General features: G+C 46.3%; 1 protein-coding gene across 2 annotated transcripts in view; it reads right to left on the reverse strand.

The window, feature by feature from the left end:
• GLIS1 (GLIS family zinc finger 1) overlaps positions 1-21915 on the reverse strand; it is a 230067-nt gene that overhangs the window by 206176 nt on the left and 1976 nt on the right. The gene's annotated exons all lie outside the window — the stretch shown is intronic.

The raw sequence follows: 21915 nt of genomic DNA on the forward strand, positions 1-21915 counted from the left end.
CAGACACCCTAGGCCACCACGAGAGGATGAGCTGGAAAAGCACACCAGGCAGAGGGAACAAGCTGTGCAAAGGCCCTAAAAAAAAAGGACAAGCTTACTGAGTTCCGAGGACAGAAAGGTCAGCATGGCTGATGTGCCAGAAGGGACGCAGAGAGTGATGTGGTACCTGAGGGCGGACATCACTTCAGCCTGGCAAGGCCAGGGCAGGAGCACAGAAAACCAAAGGAGGGCTTTAAACGGTGTCATGGTATGATTTACACTTGAAATCATACCTACACCAGCTGCTGGGGACAGCATGAGCTACAGCAAGGCAAGGGTGGTGAGGGAGGCCAGGAGGCTGACTCCTGCAGCTACCACAGGACAGGTACCGGAGAGCGGCCTGGGCCAGGTGGCAGTAGACACGTGTGGAACGGGGTCTGGAGGCCGAGGGAAGTGGCGGCCAGTGCAGGGCAGCAGGCAGAGAGAGCCCGGAGTGGTCCCTGTGCCCAACACTGCCGCACCAGCCGTGGCACGGAGGCAGGCAGGATGGCTAGATGGGGCCTCGTGAAGGCCACAGGGAACCCTGACAAGCAAATGTGGGCGGGGTGGGCACGGACATGAACTTGAGGGAAGAGAGACTGCAAACCGAGGCAACTCCCTTAGGAAGCTTCATTCACCCTCAGCAGAAGCAGAGGTGGAGCAGGCGGGGGATGGGAGTGCCATCGAGGCAGGGATGTTGGCCGTAGGTTCTGCAGCACATCTGGACGTCGATGGCACGGACCACTGGGGCAGGCGAAACTCACCCTGCAGGAGAGGAAACCCCCAAATGGGTTGGCCTGTGAAAAAAGCAGGGCACCGGGAGCACCTGGGGTGGGGGTGGGGGGGCAGGTAGGTCTCCACCACGGCTGGGGCCTGACGGTGCAAAGAACAGCTTTGTGGAAACGGTAATTATAAAATGATGGCCTCTGAGCAGGTGAGTTGGGCAGTGGTGATGGCAGCGAAAAGTGGGAAGGTTAGTGTAATGGGATGTCTTCACGAGGTCAGACAATTGTCACACCATGGGAGGAAAGCTGTCGACCTGGAAGTGTGAACCCGGTCAATCAAATGGATAACAGGAACACAAGGCACAGGAGAGGAGATGGTTTAAAATCCTAACCATCAAAAAAATAATAATAGTAAAAAATTAAAAATAAATTTAAAAAATTTCTAAATCCTAACAACGTCACCTCCTAAAAAATCCCACCTCCTTAGAGAGGCACGGTAAGATATTACATCCATAAACAGAGACAGAATGCATGAAAAGGAATCACTGGAGATCAAGAAAGTGCTTTTGCAAACTAAAAATACTAAAATAAAAAATAAAATGGGAGATAAAGTAAATTCTCAGAAAACAGATCAAAAGCACAAAGACAAAAAAGATAAGAAAATTAGAGGATCGATACGGAAAGTAAACCAGAAAAAAACAGAGAAGTGGTACGGAAAAAAATCTGAATCTCCAGATTCATGATTCAAAAATCCTGAATCTCCACAAAGTGCCCACCAAGCACCCAGTCTAATTAGTGGGGAAAAACTCCACATCAAGGCCCATCACTAGAAACTTTCACAACATCAGGGATGGAGGGTATATCTAGAAGTCTTCTAGAAAACAGATGGTAGGAGCTGGGGGCGGGGAGGGGGGATCAGGCAGAACCTATCTATACAAAGCCTGCAGAATCAGCATGGCACCAGACTTCTCAACAGCAAGGAGGGAAGCCGAAAGACAGAAAATGGGACAGTATTGTCAAAATTCTTTTTGGGGCGCCTGGGTGGCGCAGTCGGTTAAGCGTCCGACTTCAGCCAGGTCACGATCTCGCGGTCCGTGGGTTCACGCCCCGCGTCAGGCTCTGGGCTGAAGACTCAGAGCCTGGAGCCTGTTTCCGATTCTGTGTCTCTCTCTCTCTCTGCCCCTCCCCCGTTCATGCTCTGTCTCTCTCTGTCCCAAAAATAAATAAAAGTTGAAAAAAAAAATTAAAAAAAAATTCTTTTTGTTTTTAATTTTTTTAATGTTTATTTATTTTTGAAAGAGACAGAGACAGAATGCAAGTGGGTTAGGGGCAGAGAGACAGGGAGACACAGAATCCGAAGCAGGCTCCAGGCTCCGAGCTGTCAGCACAGAGCCCAACGCAGGGCTTGAACTCACAAGCTGTGAGATCATGACCTGAGCCAAAGTCGGACGCTCAACCGACTGAGCCACCCAGGCGCCCCATATTGTCAAAATTCTTAACAGGATCAGCTCCGAAGACAAGATGCCTGAGTTCTGATCCTGGCCCTGCTACTCACTAGCTGTGTGACCATAGCCACATTACTTAACCTCATTGGATCTCAGTTTCCTCATCCATAAAACGAGCACAATAATAGTCTCTCCCACCTACTTCAATGCATTGTTGTAAGGATGAATGGATCCACGTCAAGCATGCAGAACTATGCCTAACACACAGTAATAAACACTTCAGTGTTAGTTCTTACTCTTATCAAAATTCCCCAGCCAAACAATCAGGAATGAGAGACTTTTCAGACAAACATCTTTACTGACCTTGCCTACGAAGTCATTGGAGGATGTGCTCCAGCAAATCATAGGGTTAAACCAAGAAAAAAAAAGGAAACACAACGCAAAGGGCATTTGCCTTTCTTTTGGAGTGCCCAGCACCTGAATGCCTTTCTTCTACTGGGAAAATTGCTCAGCTTATAAGGCAACCCCACCCCCCACTCCACTTCAACACATACACACAAACACACACAATGAAAATACATACAGAAGCTGGAAATATCTGATCCCTTACATCCTTTGCTTTTGCTCTACGTCACCCTATCATGAGCACGTTGTGAAATGGCCGGCCCCCTGCGCCCTTCTTTTTCTCCATACCATGTATCATCATTTAGCAAACTTTACATTTAACCAGTTCACTTGATAATTTGTCTTCCCCTCTCTAGAATGTAAATTTCATGAGGGCAAAAATGTTTGCCTGTTTGCTTATTTTCCTAGCATCTAGGAGAGTGCCTAGCTCATAGCAGGTGCTCAATGAAAACTTGTCGAATGAAGAAAAGACATGCTTTCCCAGCCTCCCTTGTGGCCTCCATCTGCACAGATAAAAACAAGGAGTCAGTGATAGCCAGTGACCAGGGGTCATGACTCTGCTACCAATGTCTGCCACCCACTCTTTTCACTGCACGGCCCTGTGGCAGGATTTGGAGTAAGGCTCTCCAGCCTTAGTAGGAAATAATGAGAGCCACCCAGCACCCTCTTAATAAAATCTCTTTTCTGCTTAAATCAGCTGCGGTGTATGATATAGGTGTGAGCCAAGAAATGGGGAATCCAGCATAGGAGAGCTTCAAAGGGGGAATCCCAGAGGTCAGCTGTACAGCACAAATAAATACCTCCTACTTTTTTGGGGTGCTTGGCATGGAGCCAAGACAACCCGATGCGTTTGAGCATTTAGGAAAGTATGATTGACAGGCGCTTGACAAAACTGATGCAATATTTAGAGAGAAATGGTAACAGATACACAAATATAAAACTAAGTAAATGAAGAAAGAGGTGATATTTAACCCCAGGAAAACAAGATGCTGTACTCCAAGGTTAAAGTTCCCATAGTACAGGACTTGTGTTCCAAATGTAACCACTATGCTGACAAAGCAGACCCCAGAGAGAGCTATTGAAACAATTTATCATTACCTCCCCCTTCCCCGAGTCTCACCTCCCAGAGAAGGTCCCTTTTAAATTTTTTTTAATGTTTATTCATTTTTGGAAAACAGAGAGAGACAGAGCACAAGCAGGGGTGGGCGGAGAGAGAGGGAGACACAGAATCCAAAGCAGGCTCCAGGCTCTGAGCTGTCAGCACAGAGCCGGATGCGGGGCTCGAATCCTTGAACCGTGAGATCATGACCTGAGCCGAAGTCAGACGCCTCACTGACTGAGCCACCCAGGCGCCCCCCCCAACGGTCCCTTTTAAAACCCAACCTGCTGACCTGCTCCCCACCACTCCCACCTCCTCCCCTGTGAAGTCTCTGGAAGTCCCCTTAACTTGCTGGATCATTCTTCGATCATAAAACGTCTTTCAGACACATCAGTCCCCGAAACAGTCTCAGAGTTGTAATTAAGATGCCCCATCCAGATTAGTAATCTCAACCCTGAGCTTCATTTACAGTGAAGCTCCTCCCCTCCCCCAGTGTGGGCTGTGGGCTCTGGGCAGGGTGAGGGGCCATGTCTCCAGTCCTCTTACTCTATCGCGGTGGCAGGAAGGGGCTGACTTGCCCAGTACCGTGGGAGCTCTGTGGACTCAGATGTTCAGTGGGAGAGTTCCCCTGGTTGGCAGACACCCCCTACCCCACTGCGTGCCACAGGACACCTCCAGTGTCTCTCGCCTCTGCCTGGCAAAAAGCCATCTTGGACAGAGAGGGTAGGTGGGAGAACAATCATCAGGCAGGTCCCCCGGAACACAACCCTCTGCTCCGTCACAGGTGCAACAGCAGCCACCCCTCTTCACTCCGCCACTGCTTTCCTCTTCCACACTGTCAGGCACAGAGAAACACAATTGTTCAGCTTCAGGGGCTGTGCCTGTTTGTCTGAGGGGGTCTCTCCCTGAGTGGCAGAGAGGAGAGAGCAACCCCACCCCGGCTGGCCTGACACAGGGGAAGAAAACGTCACAGCTTTCTCAACAACTCCCTCCAAAGAAATCCCCTCTTTGGAGGATTTGAAGAAATCCACCCCAACCCACGTGTATGCCAGGTAAGGATCTCAAAACCCAAGTTTAGTTTAGGCACCTAAAGCCCCCACTTTAGAACATAGTAAAGTCCCGCTTTAGAAGGTAGCCGCCAGTGCCCATCGTATCTCTTGTCGGGGCTCAGCCACAACCCAGAGAGCAAAATCCCCACAGGGCATCCTGTTACACACAGTCCCCCCTGTGCACAGGCTCACACAAAGACTGTGCTGCAGCCCAGGGACAGGAGCGGGAAGGCAGGTGTGCAAGTGGGAAAGACCTGGGCTGGAGGCAGGGCTCTAAGAGATGGGAATCCTCATCTCTCATAACAAGGTGCCAGGAGACAACTGGGTACAGCTGATACGGAAATAGCCACACAAATCTTACTTAGAGGCCGCAGAGCACAGCGGTGAAGGCTTCGCCACTCACCAGCTGTGTAACCCAGGACAAGCCAGTCACTTTCCTCCTCTGGGTCTATCTCTTCATCTGCAAATCAGGGGAAATAATAGTAACGCCTTCACAGGGTTGTTGGGAGAATTACAGGAATTATGTTTGAAACGTGCTTAGAGCAGGACTGGACCATAGTACCCTGTTTAGCCACTGTTTTTGTTTTTGTGACTAGACATATGGAAGAAAATACTAGAAAAAGATAAGCAAGTAAGTTGAAGGCAGGGCCACCACCGTGTTGCACAACCTGGGGAGCATCATTCACATAGATGGGGGACAAGTGGCGCCCCCTGGAGGTGCACTTCCCAGCAGCCCTGGCTACAGGCAGCTGCCTCTTGGGTGTGGGACCACGAAGGAAAGGAAACCCACTCTCTTTAAAGTCTTATAGTATTAGGTGATTTTAAAAACTGCTTAGCATTATTTTGCTAAAAATAAGTATTTATTTTTAGAATGCTAATAAAACAAGCTCCCTAAAATAGTAATAACAGCAAACAACAGCACTTGGCGAATGACAAAAAGGAAAGCAATGAAGGAAATGAGAAAGGAATGTCTTGGAAATAGGACTATACAAAAAATTTCAAATTTTTGTTTTAAAATCATCGCTGATGGGGCGCCTGGGTGGCGCAGTCGGTTAAGCGTCCGACTTCAGCCAGGTCACGATCTCGCGGTCCGTGAGTTCGAGCCCCGCGTCAGGCTCTGGGCTGATGGCTCAGAGCCTGGAGCCTGTTTCCGATTCTGTGTCTCCCTCTCTCTCTGCCCCTCCCCCGTTCATGCTCTGTCTGTCTCTGTCCCAAAAATAAATAAACGTTGAAAAAAATAATAATAAAAAAAATAAAATCATCGCTGGAAACTTATTTAAGCAGCAGACTCATAAAAATATGAGCAACAAATATGATGCACGAAGCATTAATTAACATGCTTAGCTTACTTTCTATGTATATGGAGAGTAAATGTTTAAATTTTACAAGTAAAATATTCAGACCCCAACCTAAATACCAACTTGCAGGGCATCTGGGTGGCTCAGTCGGGTAAGCATCCGACTCTTGATTTCAGCTCAGGTCATGATCTCACAGTTCATGAGTTTGAGCCCCACACTGAGCTCTGCACTGACAGTGTGGAGCCTGCTTGGGAATCAATCTCTCTCTCTCTCTCTCTCTCTCTCTCTCTCTCTCTGCCCCTCCCTCGCTTGCACACTCTCTCTCAAAATTAATAAATAAACTTAAAAAAAAATAAATAAAGCCCAGCCAATTCAGTGTTGGGGATCTATCCTAAGAAAATAATCAGAGATGCAAATAGGGATTATTACATAAAGCTATCCACTGCAGCATGATCTATACTGGGGGAAGTGGTGAAAAATTCTGAGCATTATGCAGTATACAAGTAATACACATACAGATTTTTTGTATGGACATAAACTCTCTCTGAGCAGCCAGGCATCACTGGTCATTGCCAGCAATGGAAATGGGGCAGAGGAAGTAAAAGAAGAAGGCTTTTCCTAAGAACCCTTTTTGGATCTTCTGAATTTTATTTTTTTTTTAATTTTTTTTAACATTTATTGATTTTTTTTTAATTTTTTTTTCAACGTTTATTTATTTTTTTGGGACAGAGAGAGACAGAGCATGAATGGGGGAGGGGCAGAGAGAGAGGGAGACACAGAATCGGAAACAGGCTCCAGACTCTGAGCCATCAGCCCAGAGCCTGACGCGGGGCTCGAACCCACAGACTGCGAGATCGTGACCTGGTTGAAGTCGGAAGCTTAACCGACTGCGCCACCCAGGCACCCCAACATTTATTGATTTTTGAGAGTGAAAGAGATGAGCAGGGGAGGGGGAGAGAGAGAGGGAGACACAGAATCGAAAGCAGGCTCCAGGCTCCGAGCTGCCTGCACAGAGCCTGACGTGGGGCTCAAACTCACGGAGTACAAGGTCATGACCTGAGCCGAAGTCAGCCGCTCAACCGACTGAGCCACCCAGGCGCCCCTGGATCTTCTGAATTTTAAACTATTTTAATGTATCACCTATTTAAAATGATTTGACAGATTTAATAAAATGCATGTATTTTTGAATGTTTACAAAGAATGTTAACAGCATGGAAGGGGCTTATTATGTTATAATGTTACATTTAAAAATAAGTACACAAGACATTCAGAAGGATCTCAATGATACAAAAAATACATTAATATACAATAAGTATAAAAAAAGACAAATGAAATATACCAACATGTAAATGGTGGCCGTTGTGTGGGAGGGCCGTTGTGTGTGAGATTTTAAGCAAATATTATTTCCATCTTTATATGTTTCTATAGTTTCCAATGTTTCTAAAGTATGCACTACTGATGTAAGAAAAAATAAAGAAAAAAATTAAAAATTAAGAATAAAAATAAGCCAAATTATCTTTAAAGGGTAATCCACCTCCCAAAGAAGGATGATAACGAACATCAAGCAATGGGTCGTAAGTCAAGAACCCACTGCTGTCTAAGAGGCTGTGCAGAGAGCCCTGAGGAAGCCCTGGGCTGATTCCACCAGCAGAGACACACTTGCATGAACCACCTGCCCTCTCCGGGCTGCTTCTCTGCAGAACCAGCAGAAACCAGCCACTCAGCCACTGCTTCTCAAGAGAGCCTGCTCTGATATCTCTCCTATCAGTGCTGACACGTAAGCTCTCTGAGATCAGGACAGACCCTAGGACTCACATCTCATCCCCCACAGGAGCAGGCCTAGTAACAAGCATGCTGGCCCTACCTCCAAGCTGGTATGTCCACCTGCCTGCCCTCTCGACCAGATGCTCCCCAAGGCAGAGCCTGAGCCTGGGTTACATCTACTTATCCAGGGCTGGATACAGAGCCCAGCATACGATAGGGCTCCAGAAAGTGTTTGCTGAACAAATGAATAAATTAAAGAATGATACTCTAGAACTAGTGCTGCCCAACTGAACGTTCTGTGGTGATAGAAATGTTCTTAAAGAATGATACTCTAGAACTAGTGCTGCCCAACTGAACGTTCTGTGGTGATAGAAATGTTCTATCTTTGCTCTACCCGGTATGGGTAGCCACTAGCCACATCTGTCTCCTGAGCACTTGAAATGTGGCTAGTATGACTGAGGGATTGGATTTTTAATGTCACTGAATTGTAATTAGCTGAAATTTTCATTTTAAGAGTATTCCACAAAAACACTTACATCATAGGGTAGTTTAAGATTACACAAGATAATCCTTTAAAAAAGAGGGGGGGGGGGGGCTGTATCCAAAGGATACACGAGTGCTTATTCAAAGGGGCACATGCACCCTGATGTTTGTAGCAGCACTATTGACAATAGCCAAAGTATGGAAAGAGCCCAAATGTCCATCCACAGATGAACAGATAAAGATGTGGTTTTTATATAGAATGGAATATTACTCAGCCATCAAAAAGAATGAAATCTTGCCATTTGCAATGATGTGGATGAAACTAGAATGTATTATGCTAAGCAAAATAAGTCAATCAGAGAAAGACAATAGCATATGATTTCACTCATATGTGGAATTTAAGATACAAAACAGGGGCGCCTGGGTGGCGCAGTCGGTTAAGCGTCCGACTTCAGCCAGGTCACGATCTCGCGGTCCGTGAGTTCGAGCCCCGCGTCAGGCTCTGGGCTGATGGCTCGGAGCCTGGAGCCTGTTTCCGATTCTGTGTCTCCCTCTCTCTCTGTCCCTCCCCCATTCATGCTCTGTCTCTCTCTGTCCCAAAAAAAAAAAAAAAAAAAAAAAATTGAAAAAAAAAATTAAAAAAAAAAAAGATACAAAACAGATGAACATAAGGGAAGGGAAGCAAAAATAATATAAAAACAGGGAGGGAGACAAACCATAAGAGATTCTTAAATACAAACAACAAACTGAGGATTGCTGGAGGGGAGGTGGGTGGAGGGATGGGTTAAATGGGTGATGGGCATTAAGGAGGGCACTTTGTTGGGATGAGCACTGGGTGTTATATGTAAGTGATGAATCACTGGATTCTATTCCTGAAATAATTATTACACCATATGTTAACTAACTTGGATTTAAATTAAATATATATATATTATATATATATAATATATACTATATGTATATATACTGTATGTATGTAAATTGTAACATACACACACACACAAAAGGGGTACTTGGGTGGCTCAGTTAGTTAAGCGTCCAACTTCAGCTCAGGTCACGATCTCACAGTTTGTGGGTTGGAGCCCCGTGTTGGGCTCTGTGCTGACAGCTCAGAGCATGGAACCTGCTTCAGAGTCTGTGTCTCCCTCTCTCTGTCTCTCTGCCCCTCTCTTGCTTGTGCGCACTCTCTCTCTCCCCCTCTCTCTCTCTCTCTCCCTCCCTCAAAAATAAATAAACATTTGAAAAATAAAGAAAAAGAGAAAGGAATGCCTGGCTTGCTCAGTAGGTGGAGCAGGTGACTCAACCTCGGGGTTGTGGGTGTGAGCCCCATGTTGGGTATAGAGACTACTTAAAAAATAAAATCTTTAAAAAAAAAAAAAAAAGAATTAAGAGGAGAAAGAAAACTCCAAAGACTTAGTAAAATGAAAAGGCAAACCCCAGGCTGGGTAAAATATTCACAATACACATATCTGACAAAGGCCTTCTGTCCAGAACATATGAAGAACATTTAAAACTCCCCTAATATCCCATGAAGGAGGAGAAGGGTAAAAAAAAGAAGGTAGAAAGAGAGAGAGACAAACCATAAAAGACTCTTAAATACTGAGAACAAAGTGAGGGTTAATGGAGGGTGGGGGAGAGGGGAAAGTGGGTGATGGCACTGAGGAGGGCACTTGTTGGGATGAGCACTGGGTGTTGTATGTAAGCCTATTTGACAATAAATTATATTTTAAAAAATCAATTCGTAAAAGAAAAAACTCAGTAATAAAACAATTCAACAAAAAAATAGGTAAATGACTTGAACAGGCATGTCACAAAAGAGGTACGGTAGTGGCCGGTCAGCACATTTGAAAAATGCTCAACATCACTGGTCATTAGGGAGATGCAAGTTAAAATGGCAGTAAGATTCCACCACCCATCCACCAATCAGAATGGCTACCTTTAAAAAGAATTACAAGACCAAGTGTTGGCAAAGATGTGGGAATGCAAAATGGCGGGGGGGGGGGGGGGGGCGGAGAATTTTATTAAGGTAGTCGATTCAAAAAGATAATCCAGTGTCTGGCAGGACTCGATAAATGGGTACTTCGGCACACTGAAAATGAGGAGGGGAGGGAGGGGAGAAGGGCCCCTAATAGCCCCAGTGCCCCCATCTATGTGCCCAATATCACACAGTAGGAAATTTACATGCCTCCAGGTCTCCCTAGCAAAGAGCTCTCCTATATGAGCAGCCAGAGTCACTGAGAGACTGAAAGGAGTGGGGAAGGAGGGGTGTGAGCTGGGACAGGAGGGACTGAAGATTTTGCAAAAGGAAAGTTCTTGGCCTATACTGCCAGAGACAATGAGAAAGGGCATCCCCTCCAGGAGGAAAGCTTAAGCAAGCAAAACTGGCTACTGGTACAAGGAAAGGGCTGGCAAAGGGACTGACTATCCCCCTCCAACAGCGTCCAGCCCCTTCCCACGGACCTCACTGATTCGCTCACTAGCCTTGCAAGGGGAGCTAGCTAGCAAATATTTCTGTTTCATAAGCCTGTAAACCAAGGCTCAGAGAGACTGTCCGAGGTCATGAGGCTTAGACTGGCTGGAGCCCAGGAGTCTGCTTAGGACGGTAAACAGGTGATAAGGCGGTGAAGCTGCACAGAGGAGGACTGGGAGGGGTCCTGCACACACTCGCCCACTGTCCGCTGCCCTCGAGACTGCAAGCTCCGTGCAAGTGAAGGTTCCATCTGTTACACCACCATGGCGTCCCAGGGCTCAACACAATACCTGAGACACAGCAGCCATTCAATACACATTGATGAACAAACGAACCAACAAGCAAACCCAGGTACAGCCCTTCCCGTTTTCAGGACACTTTCATACACTGTATCCCATATGCTCATGACAATTGCCTGGGCAGGGATCACTGTCCCCATTTTACAAATGGGAAATCTGCCTGAGGAACTCCCCTGGGAAACCTGGACTGGAAAGGGGCAGATTAATTCTCTTGGGGTTCCGCACTCACTCTGTTCTCTGCCACACTCCCTCTACAAGGCAGAGATGTGTTTATTACGGACCCAACTCCAAGGAGCGCATGGTCTCATCACAGAGGAAAACACAGACCCAAGCATCCATAACACCTGTTTAGAGAAAGAAAAATGACAAAGGGCAGTCAGGAGCTGAAGCAGGGAAATGGTAATTCCGGCCAGAAGAGGCAGCCTCTCAACCCTGATGAACAGATAAGACTGGACCCGAAGCAGCAGAGAGGTCCAGAGGACCTGAAGGGGGGGACCCAGAGAGGTAGCAAGGTGTAAGAAAGGTTGGGTCCTGGAGTCAGACAGGCCTGCGGCCACCAGCTCCAGAATTTTGGGCAGGTCACTCTCTGGGCCTCAGTTTCCCCCTCACACGGAGTAAATGTAGAAAGCATTAAATGGCTTCACAGGCTATCTACTCACAACAGGGCTCAACAAATGGAAGCCACTACAGTAATGCACAGACCTGCACGCATGGGGAAGCAGGGAGCAGAACAGTAATGGCATCACAAGTTCGGGAAGCAGAATGGAAGTAATTCACCTGGGCGTTGTTCAGAAGGCGAATCCCAACCCAATCAACAGGGGGCGGGTGGCTCTGCCTCCTGACCCGGCCCACAGACACCCTCCCGCTCCAGCTGGACGCCAGAGCCACCACAGGCCGAGTGAGGGTTTGGGACTGACCCAGAGCCAGGACCTGTCAGACAGCTGTACTGAGGCAGCCCACACCCACTTCGGCAAGGACAACAGCTCCTCACCTACCGCCAGCTCGAAGCGAAGCCCAGATGCCAGCCGATCAGATCTGTGTCCCACAGGGCTCCGATGAGAACCTCAGTCCTTAGACTCCGAAGTCCTTACTCTTCTAACTTCACCAAAAAAGTAAAACAAGAATCAGAGTAAGGGGATAGGCTACCATGCCACAGAGGAGCGTCAGATGAAGTCAGGACTGGGAACCTGTCCCAGTTCTGCACTCAGTAAGACAAACAGCAGGGGCGCCTTGGGTGGTTCAGCTGGTTGAGTGTCTTGATTTTGGCTCGAGTCGTGATCTTGAGGTTTGTGGGTTTCAAGCCCCACGTGGGGCTTCACCCTGACAGTGCAGAGCCTGCTTGGGATTCTCTCTCTCTTCCTCGCTCTCCAAATCTCCCTGCCCCTCCCTCACTCACATGTGCTCTCTCTCACTTGTGCTCTCTCAAAATAAACAAACTTGAGAAAAAAGAAGAAATCGGGGCACCTGGGTGGCTCAAGTCGGTTGAGTGCCCGACTTTGGCTCAGGTCATAATCTCATGGTTCATGGGTTTGAGCCCCACATCGGGCTCTGTGCTGACAGCTCGGAGCCTGGAGCCTGCTTGGGATTCTGCGTCTCCCTCTCTCTGCTCCTCCCCCACTCGTGCTCTGTCTCTCTCTCAAAAATAAATAAAAATATTTTTAAAAAAAATAATAGCAACAAGACCAACAGCATCAGCTCACCTTTGTTTCACGCCTACTATGTGCTAGCCCCTGAGCTAGGTACTCTACAGACTTCTCATCTTCATCCCCACGTCAACCCGGTGAGACAGAAATTATCTCCATTGTACAAATGAGGAAAACTCGGGTTCACAGCTCGAGGAACTTGCCCAAGGTCCAGCAAGTGGTATACTAGGAATCTGAATCCAGTTCTGACTCCAAAAGCCACGTGGCCACATTTGCACAAGTAACAACATGGCCTCTTTGAACTTAGTCTTCCCCTCTGTTCAAAGGCAGATTGAACAAACGGTAATGATTTGGGCAGAGCTTTCCAGTTTACAGGGCTGAAACCACAACAATGCCTGGAGAGAAGCTGGTAGGCCAGTACAATGCCCCCGGGGGACTCTGTCTAAGCCTGACCTCGAGTGGAGATTCAGCGTATGTACATCAATTTCCACCCCCCAGCAGGACTACGGAGAGCCATCGTCTGGTTCCTGGCCCTCAGTTCCAATACTTGGTCCGAGGTTCTTCTTCATCGTAGAGAAATCTGGGTGTTACAACCACCACCATCTGCTCTTTAAACCACATGATGGGACACATTTTACAATGTCTGATTTTTCCCAGGAGGGAGGGAAGGTGTGCAGCAGGAGGTGCCTCCAATTCTGGGCCAGTCCCTCTGGCACAGCCATCAGGCCCCTAGCTCCTCCACATGGTCCGTGGCCCGGCAACTCCATAGGCTTGCAACCTAGAAGAGTCTGTGATCACCGAAGCCAACTCTTCCCAGAAAAGAGAGGAAGGGGAGACCCACACAGGTCAGAGGCCATGCCCAAGGTCACCTAGCAAGCTAGGGGCAGACTTCATTATGAAGAGCCCCAAATAGGTGCTGGAAAGAGAATGTGACTGTGTGTGCATGTGAAAACTCCTTGTACATTTAATCAGACTCTCATATGCACCGAGAGCTTACCATGGGCTCAACCTTGTGGGAAAAACAAGAACATACAACTTGGCTCCTCCTTTGTAGGTTACAAGCTCCTGGAGGGCAGAGATTGCATTGGACTCCATTCCCAACCTTCCTAAACACCCACTCTGAGCCAGACCCTGAGCTGTGCAGGGATAAGGAGGCTCTGCCCCTGTCCTCAAGAACACACAAGTAAATAGAAAATCACACAGACTAGTGCTATAGCAGAAGGAAGGAGAAGGGCTGTGTATGCCAGAGCTCTAGCAAAACCCAGCCTAGGGAGAAGGGGAAGCCTTCTGGGAGAAGGTGGCTCTTGAGCTGGGTCTTAAAGAACAAGTAGGAGTCAGTCTGGTGAAAAGGAAGGGAAGGAAGGCCCTTCTAAGAGGTTCTGTTTATCAAACGTTTACATTAGCAATAACAATAACAATAATAATAATCCCAACATTTATTGAGCATTCTACCATGGTCCAATCCCCATATTTAAGCACCCATACATGTATTAACTCGTTTCATCCTCATAACAGCCTTTTGAGATCATCGCTATTATTATCCCCATTTTGTAGATAAGGACACCAAGGCCCAGAAAGCTCCATAGCATGCCCCACATTCCCCACATTAGTACCCAGTGCTAGGATTCGAACCTGGGGGCCTAATTCCATGCGCACAACCTCAATCAGAATCACCCTATCTTTCTCGGATATGAACTTTGTACCAGACTTGGAACTTGGACACGAAGGTGCAAAGATGAATAAAAAGACGCTCACAGTGTATAAGGACAGAAGGACAAGTAAAGAGAAAATCCTGGGTCTGAAGCTACATAAGGAAAAGTTCGACACCGCTAGAGAACAAGCAAAGCAGGCATCAGCAAGAGATGAGGCGGACTGGTGGGGAAGGCCTTGAACATCACATCAAAGGGCCTGGATGTTTCCCATTGGCCAAACAGCTGCCAATCTATAAGCCAAGTTGTAATATCAGAGGCCACCTGTAAAGCATGTACCAAAGACTGGAGAATATGGAGACCTCTACAGATAGGTAAGTGAATGATAAAATACAAATCTGTTTAAAAGAGCTCTTAAAACTAATAACCTCTTTAGGCATCTTATCCATCAACAGACACTAAATATATAACTGCTGTCATGTGAACCGGGGAAAGATTTTTTTGTCCTTGTATTTAGAAAACTTGGATACCCCTGTTGTCAGAGATGGGAAGTAACAGAAAGTTTCTAAGCAAGGAGTTCTTAGATGGCAAGGTCTGGGGTTTCTGCTCCCCACCCACCCCTGCACTCCCACTTCTCCGAGCCCCTCAGTCTGCTGGAAGTCAACCATCTAAAGGCCCGAAGAAGAGCCGACCCGGCCGAGAAGCTCCAATGCAGAGATAGTCTCACAAAGAGCGCTACGTAAGTACAAATGACTGTTTGATCAATCATTTGGCCTCGGCGTGGGATTTGGTTAGAATTAAAGCCATCTGGCTGGTTGGGGGGGGGGGGGGGATTGATGGGGGAGGAGACAAGCAGGCGGGAAAATGACCCACCCCCTCCCCCAGAAAGCATTGTTAAAATATAAGGGGAAAAACAGTAAAGTCCCTGCTGTTATTTCAGCCTAAGCCACTTAATCCTTCAGCACATAAAGCAACTTATTTTATGACCTTTTCCCTTTAAAAAGTAAATCAGAAGACGCTGCCTTGAATTCAGATATCTCTGAAACACACAACTCATCCCTCCCAGTGAAATATCCTGTTTCATAAACCTTCTTCGAGATACTTGAAACTGCAGATCACTAAATGCCTAGCTTTAGGCATCTGACATTCCAGAGAATTAATATTTAAACTTATTATAGGAAAAAAGAATTGCGTTTGGTTGAAGCATGAAATATTTAATAGCGTCTCCAAATTAGAAACCCTATATTGTTTCGTGCTGGAAATGCCAACGTTATTACCTGGGCTTTGCACTCAAATAAGATAAAATGCACAGGCGGTCTTGAGATTAAACACATAATTACGGCCGTTTTCTCCAGAGAGAAGGGGAGCGAGGCAGGTTTGGGAGTGGAAGCGATTGAGTTTCATTTTTACGATACACTTAAAATTATACTATCATCCTCTGCCTGGAGGGTTGGGTTTGAGAGCGTTGAAGCTACTTAATCACAGAAAACTGTGTCAAGATCGGTGAATCCACGGAGGCCTATTCACGGTCTCGCAAAGCTGTCTCTGTCTTGGAATGGGCCCGCTGCTGGACAAGACGGGGTAACTTTCCCTACTCGCTAGGACAAAAGTATTAAGTGGTTTGGGATAAAAATTAAGCTTCAATTGACACAGTGGATCCTGGCAGCCTCTGCCGGCACATGTAATTTATTTACAGGGTTGGAAAGTCGGCAAAATACATCATCAGCTCTTATACAAACTTCTACTAGGTATTAAATACCCAAGCCTCAGAGAAGTAATTCATATAGTCCAGCAACGTTCCAAAACAAACCCACTCTCCAGCCCTCCGGAGAGCTTAAAACAGCAAATGGGATCTGTATTTTTAAAGTCAGGTTTAGAATTCTCCCTGGTTTCTTGCGAAAGCTCTATTTTCCATCAAACCTGTTATTTAAAAACAAAAGCAACAACATCTAAAAGAGTAATGTAGTGGTTAAAAAGACACAAGTAGGAAGGGCCTGGGCCACATCACAACCAGCACCATCCTGGTACTGCTTCCTCCTCTCCCTTTCAGACTCAGGGTCAACATCCGAAGGCAAAGAAGCCTGGGGCAACAAGGTTTCCTGCAAATCCATCCTCAGGATAAGTAGGATTCTTTGAGAATGTCCACCTTCTCGTGAACGCAGGCACCCTCGTGCAAGGCCACAGACACAAACCAGCAGCAGGAACTTTTCCTTCCGTGGGGGTCAGTTGGTGTGTTCATCATCTGAATCAAAAGACCTGCTTCCCACAAGCAAACTCTCAAGTTGACCCTGATCCCGGGTTGTTCTCCCCACCAAGCCCTTCTCTGTCCCATCATTGAATAAGAAATAGCTTAAAAGATCTTGAGCCATCGTGTCCAGTGAAGCATGCATTCTACACCCTAGGCATGGAGGGGCTTATGAGGAATTCTCTTCAAACATCAACAGATGCCTTCAGAAGCAGGGGAAGGAAGACCACAACCAGGGTCTGGGCAAGAAAATCTCCCCAAACTGCGTGAAAGGCTCAAAAAGGGACTAGAACCCGCCATAATGCGTGTGCCGCTGCTTCTGAGAAGGAGGTGCTTCTAGAGGATCCCTCCGCAGCCTCAGAGAGGCCTGGCCTGAGGACCCCGTGTCATAGCTGGGAACCACTGTCTTTCTCCCATTTCTGCAGCAGGGAGGTGGATAGATGCAGGGAGTCTCCCCATAAAGTCACACCTCTGCTTGTTAGCCAGGACTCGGAAAGGGCCGCTCCCGGGAATGGCTGTCTGGCCCAGCCCGCAGCCTTCTGCTACGTTCCCCCGGGAATGGGGGGCACATTCTGCAGCCACAGAAACTCCATGCCACTGCCTGGGTTTTAAAGCCTGTCTTTGAGAGTGCTGTGCTTTAGGGGGAAAGCATTGGCTTTGCTGTAAGACAGAGCTGAGTTCAAATCCCAGGCTTTACTAACTTACTACCTGTACAGCAAGTCGCTGTGAACTAAATAGTGAGCTTATTATTGGGGCAAATGACTTAACCTTTCCAACCCTCAGCTGCCCCATCTGTAAAACCAAAATAATGCCTCCTTTCCTCACAGGGTTATTGGGCATCATTAACTGCAATCACAACTATAATGTACCAGCCTGTCACAGAGTAGGTGCTCAGTAAAGATTAGTTGATTCTCCTCTTCTGTTTTCTTCTGTGGTCAGCTTCAGGAATCAAGTGTTCATAGGAGAAATCAAGTCTAAACCTGACCTGAGACAAAAGTGCCTTCTTCCCATACCTAGATCCTTCCCAAACTTCCCAGTCCAGTTCATGGGGAATCCCGGAGCATCAGAGCAGGAAGGGACTATGTATAGATCATCCAGTCCCCACTGCTTCCCATTTTACAGATGGGGAAACAGACTCAAAGCCAAGAGCATGGCCTGCATGCATTGAGGCTGTACAATGGTGCATGTGTTTGCTCCAGACAGGCCCAACCATAACCACCAAATAAATTCAGGCCATACAGGAAATGCATTATTCAGTTAGCGGACTGAAGGTCTCCTCTCAGTGCATCTGACTCAAATGCTGACTTTAAAAACACAGCTCGTAATGCTAACACAATCCGCCTCAATCCGCCGGAAACCCTCTGAAGGAATAACCCTTTGGAGTTTAGGGGAAGACGGGGAAAAGAAGAAAACAGATGCTTTCAGTGACTTTAAACTAGAAGATCACTGGGTTAGGGATGTATTCTCCCCACCCCCACCCACCCCAGGTCTCTGTTTCCTTTCAGTTTCTTATAAATAAGGTCTAGGGAGACCAAATCAGCTACAACCACCCTCCCCCTTTTCTGCTTTCCTTACTAACTCAGCTATCAGCCCGGACTTTGCTTCGAATGCTGAAAGCACTTTTTTTTTTTTCATTGTAAACTATTAATTCGGGCAGCCACTGTTGATAAACAAGAAGTCCGTTTTTAAACTGCTAGAATCATTAGCACAGTGAAGGCGCTCGGCACAAATATTTCAGGAGTTTGCTCTTTTTTTCCTGGCCCTGGTATTACAGCTGTGCTTTCTGCATAATGCACTTGAATTTTTCAAAGCCCACTGCAAAATTTGTTTCATTTCTTCTCCCCCTTGAACTGAATGTCTTTGTTTCTTTAGGCACAAAAATAAACTACCCCCTACCAAAAGAAACAACACAAGTCTCTAGGTCCAAACTAATTGCAACTAAAATCTGCATTAGGAAAGTAAATTACCAAACCACATAATTTAATTTTAAATACAATCGTGGATATATAAGGTGAGATTGTTGAAATACTACCACATCGGCTTCAAAAAAAAAAGGGGAATTTTTTCCCAAGAAAACTGAGACAAGGAAGGGAAATGACCCTCTCTAGGCAAAAGCCACAGTTAGCCATAGTCTGGTCAACTTACAAATAAAGTTGGTATTTGTTTGTTTGTTGTTGTTGTTGTTGTTGATGTTGTTTTTTCCTAATCCTATCCAAAAAAGGACTGAAAACTTTTTCTCCCCTTTTCTAGGATGCTGGCCAAACTCCACAAAATAAAACCGAAGAAAATGATGATAATTATGCAACATTCAGAACAAAGAACATAAGAATATATTTTTTTAAATGATTCATTGTGCACTTATGCCTGTAATGAGATTTTAACGCACTGTAAAAATAAGTGTGCTGGCTCATTTAGCTTCTCACGCAAATGTAACGCAGGGAGATGAATAACTCAAAGACGGGGTGGGTTTTTGTTGTTGTTGCTTTTTTTTTTTCTCAGGAGGAGAAGTGTGAAGGAAAACCACAGCATATAAAGAAACTTATGTTTTCAAATCACAGATGGAGCAAGACAGCCTATCGATAGGATTCCACAGCTAGAAGAGTCCTGAGACCTCGGCCCAGCCAAGTATGGCAGGTAAACTGCTCAGAGGCAGCTAGGCCTAAATTAAGTTACGATCTCATGTGATGGTCTCCTCTCCATTTGTACGCCAAGTCCTAGCAGCTTCTGGAGAGCTTGGGAGGCAGGAAGGGAAGAGAAATTCTAGCCGCAGAAGATTCTTAGGGAATCTTTGGGAATTATATTTCCGCTACACGTCTATAAAAGATTTGTCGGATACATAACTCTCATGCCTGTAGACGCAACATGTTCCTATCGTATTTGTGTACCCACACACATACACGGTTCTCCCTTTGTCTCACTGAGCCTGACATTTGGCCAGCAGGTTTCCCTCCCCTCCTTATTTGAAACCTCAAGCACCGAAAAAATTTGGATCTGATTATTTCCGGATCGCAGGACCAGCACTTTAAAATGGATGAAATGCAAGCAAATTGCCCACCAGAGCCGGAGGGGGTAAATGCTTTCAAAATAACTCATACCTTTCTATTATGGATGCGCTAGCCCCTGCAAGGCCTCCCCAGGACATCTCTGTGGCTTCTGATTCAGATGAAGAAATTCTACCAGGTAAGGCCACTAAAACCATCATGTTTACTCTCCACTGTCACCAGCCCCTAATGCCCATGCGGACAAACTAGAATGGCATTTTGTTTTCCTTCTTCAAGAAAAAAAAAGAAAAAAGAAAAAAAATATATATATATATACACACACATACACACACACACATACTAGCTATTATTTTAAGTTACAAGATTGACTCCTTTTTGGCATTTACAGCCATGTTATGAAGGCTGTTTACTAATGGCAGTGTCCACATTTGTCATGATCATCAGCCTTCTTTTTAGTGCTAGGACGTGTCCAGTCTCAGTACGTGGTGAAAGGGCCCAGAGAGTCGTTGTGAATTAAATAGTGAGCTCATTATCTGGTTCAGTCTGGGAACAGCAACTCTGGAAAAACAGTAAACTAGCAAGTTTTCTAACTATGGCACAGATACTACTTCCAAAAATTCAAGACAGAAGAAACACCAAAAGCAAAAATATTTTAAGTTCCCCGGGCACGTTCAGAAGCCATCTAGTACGCCAGCCCTCAGCCGCCGCCACACACATGTAGAAGGTACAACCCGTGTCACCGGGATCTGCTACTTGGAAGTGGAAGGCTAAGAAACTGCCACTTTCTGTCTGTAGCTTTGAGCACATCCTTGAAACTCAACGTCTTCATCTATAAAATGGGAACCATAGTAATAAGAGCCAGTATCTGCCCAGCACTTAAAAACTGCAAAGTGCTCTCCATCTGTTCCGTCCGAACAGCCCACGAGGTAGGCAGAGCACAGCTGGCGTGAGGGCAGATGAGAGAATGTGTGGGAACGTACGTTGAAAACCGTAAAACGCTGTGCACGGGGAACAAGCGTCATCGGGCCATCGCCACAAAGCTGTCTGCCTCCATAAAGCCCAGATGTTTACCTTCTTTCCTTGTCAGGATTTCCAAAAGCAGAGCGTTGGGTGTTTAATAAGAAGAAAGAAAAATGCAGCATCTGGTAATTTGGCCTTTCCAGCTGCTTGGAATCTGGATAAACGGGACTCTGCCATAAACAGATCGTGATTCTTATTGTAAATGATGACAATGTTAGTCCATGACGTCGCATCATCCCAATGCCTCCTGACTCCAGATCTGGAAACACAGAGGACCCTAGCATTTGCGGATAAGCTGCTGGACTAAAGGGCTCGCTCCCTTTCTCGGCTTAGGGTCTGTCTGACGCAGAAGGCAGATCATCTGAAACCTGACCCCAGACCAAGCAATACTGTCTTCTCTCCGGTCACTGGGCAGCCGTGGCCACAAAAGACCTGAAGCTTCGCTCCTCTCAGCTTCCTCTGGCTAACGTACCAGTGAGTACGCTTCACATCCAACATTTTAAAAATCAAACCTTTCTCCCTCTTTTCCCTGCACCTTTTATCTCAAGGATCACTTACCCCAGCATGGTGCCTGGCATGAATTAGTAAAAGTGACCCCTTCTAGCTTTTTAGTTTATAAAGCATTCTTACAACCATTGTTTGATTTACCCTGAGAGGAAGACATTATTATCTCTCATGCAAATGAAAAACCAGAGGTTGAGAACATTAAACACATTACAAGAGTAATCCCCCCAGTAACCAGGCACTGAGGCTTTCTAAGTCAGTGTCACAGGAAATTTACAAATGGGGGAACTAAAGCGCTCAGAGAGGGAAATAATTTCCCCCAAACTCCCACAAATCATAGATGGCAGGGCATAGTCAATAAATATTTTTCAATTGGTATTATGTCTGTTTCCAATAAACCTAAGATTTGAAGCTAGACACCAAACATTCAAAGGGTTACGTGGTCTGGGGAATATTTGGGTGGGAGTAGGGGTAAGAGGTGCCGGTTCCTTACGGATTTATAGGAGGACTGCTGACACTCTGCTGGAAGTTGGTTTTGTCTCAGGCCACTGAAGGGCTTGACTTGAAGAAGAACTTGCATAGAAAGACAGAAACCAGGATGGAAACCTCTTCAAGCCCAGGTCAGCAAGCAAAGGCTGACCAGAGAACTCCCACCCAGACCTGCTGGGTGCCCTTTTACATGGGAGACACTTTCTCCACTCCTGGGCCTCAGTTTCCTCATCTTTCAAATGGGTGTGATAAATCCTACCCCACCAGCCTTGCTGAAGGCTGTGAAGAAAACAGTTCAGAAGGCTCTT

Source organism: Prionailurus bengalensis, chromosome C1 (assembly GCF_016509475.1).
Source record: "Prionailurus bengalensis isolate Pbe53 chromosome C1, Fcat_Pben_1.1_paternal_pri, whole genome shotgun sequence".
Taxonomy (NCBI): domain Eukaryota; kingdom Metazoa; phylum Chordata; class Mammalia; order Carnivora; family Felidae; genus Prionailurus; species Prionailurus bengalensis.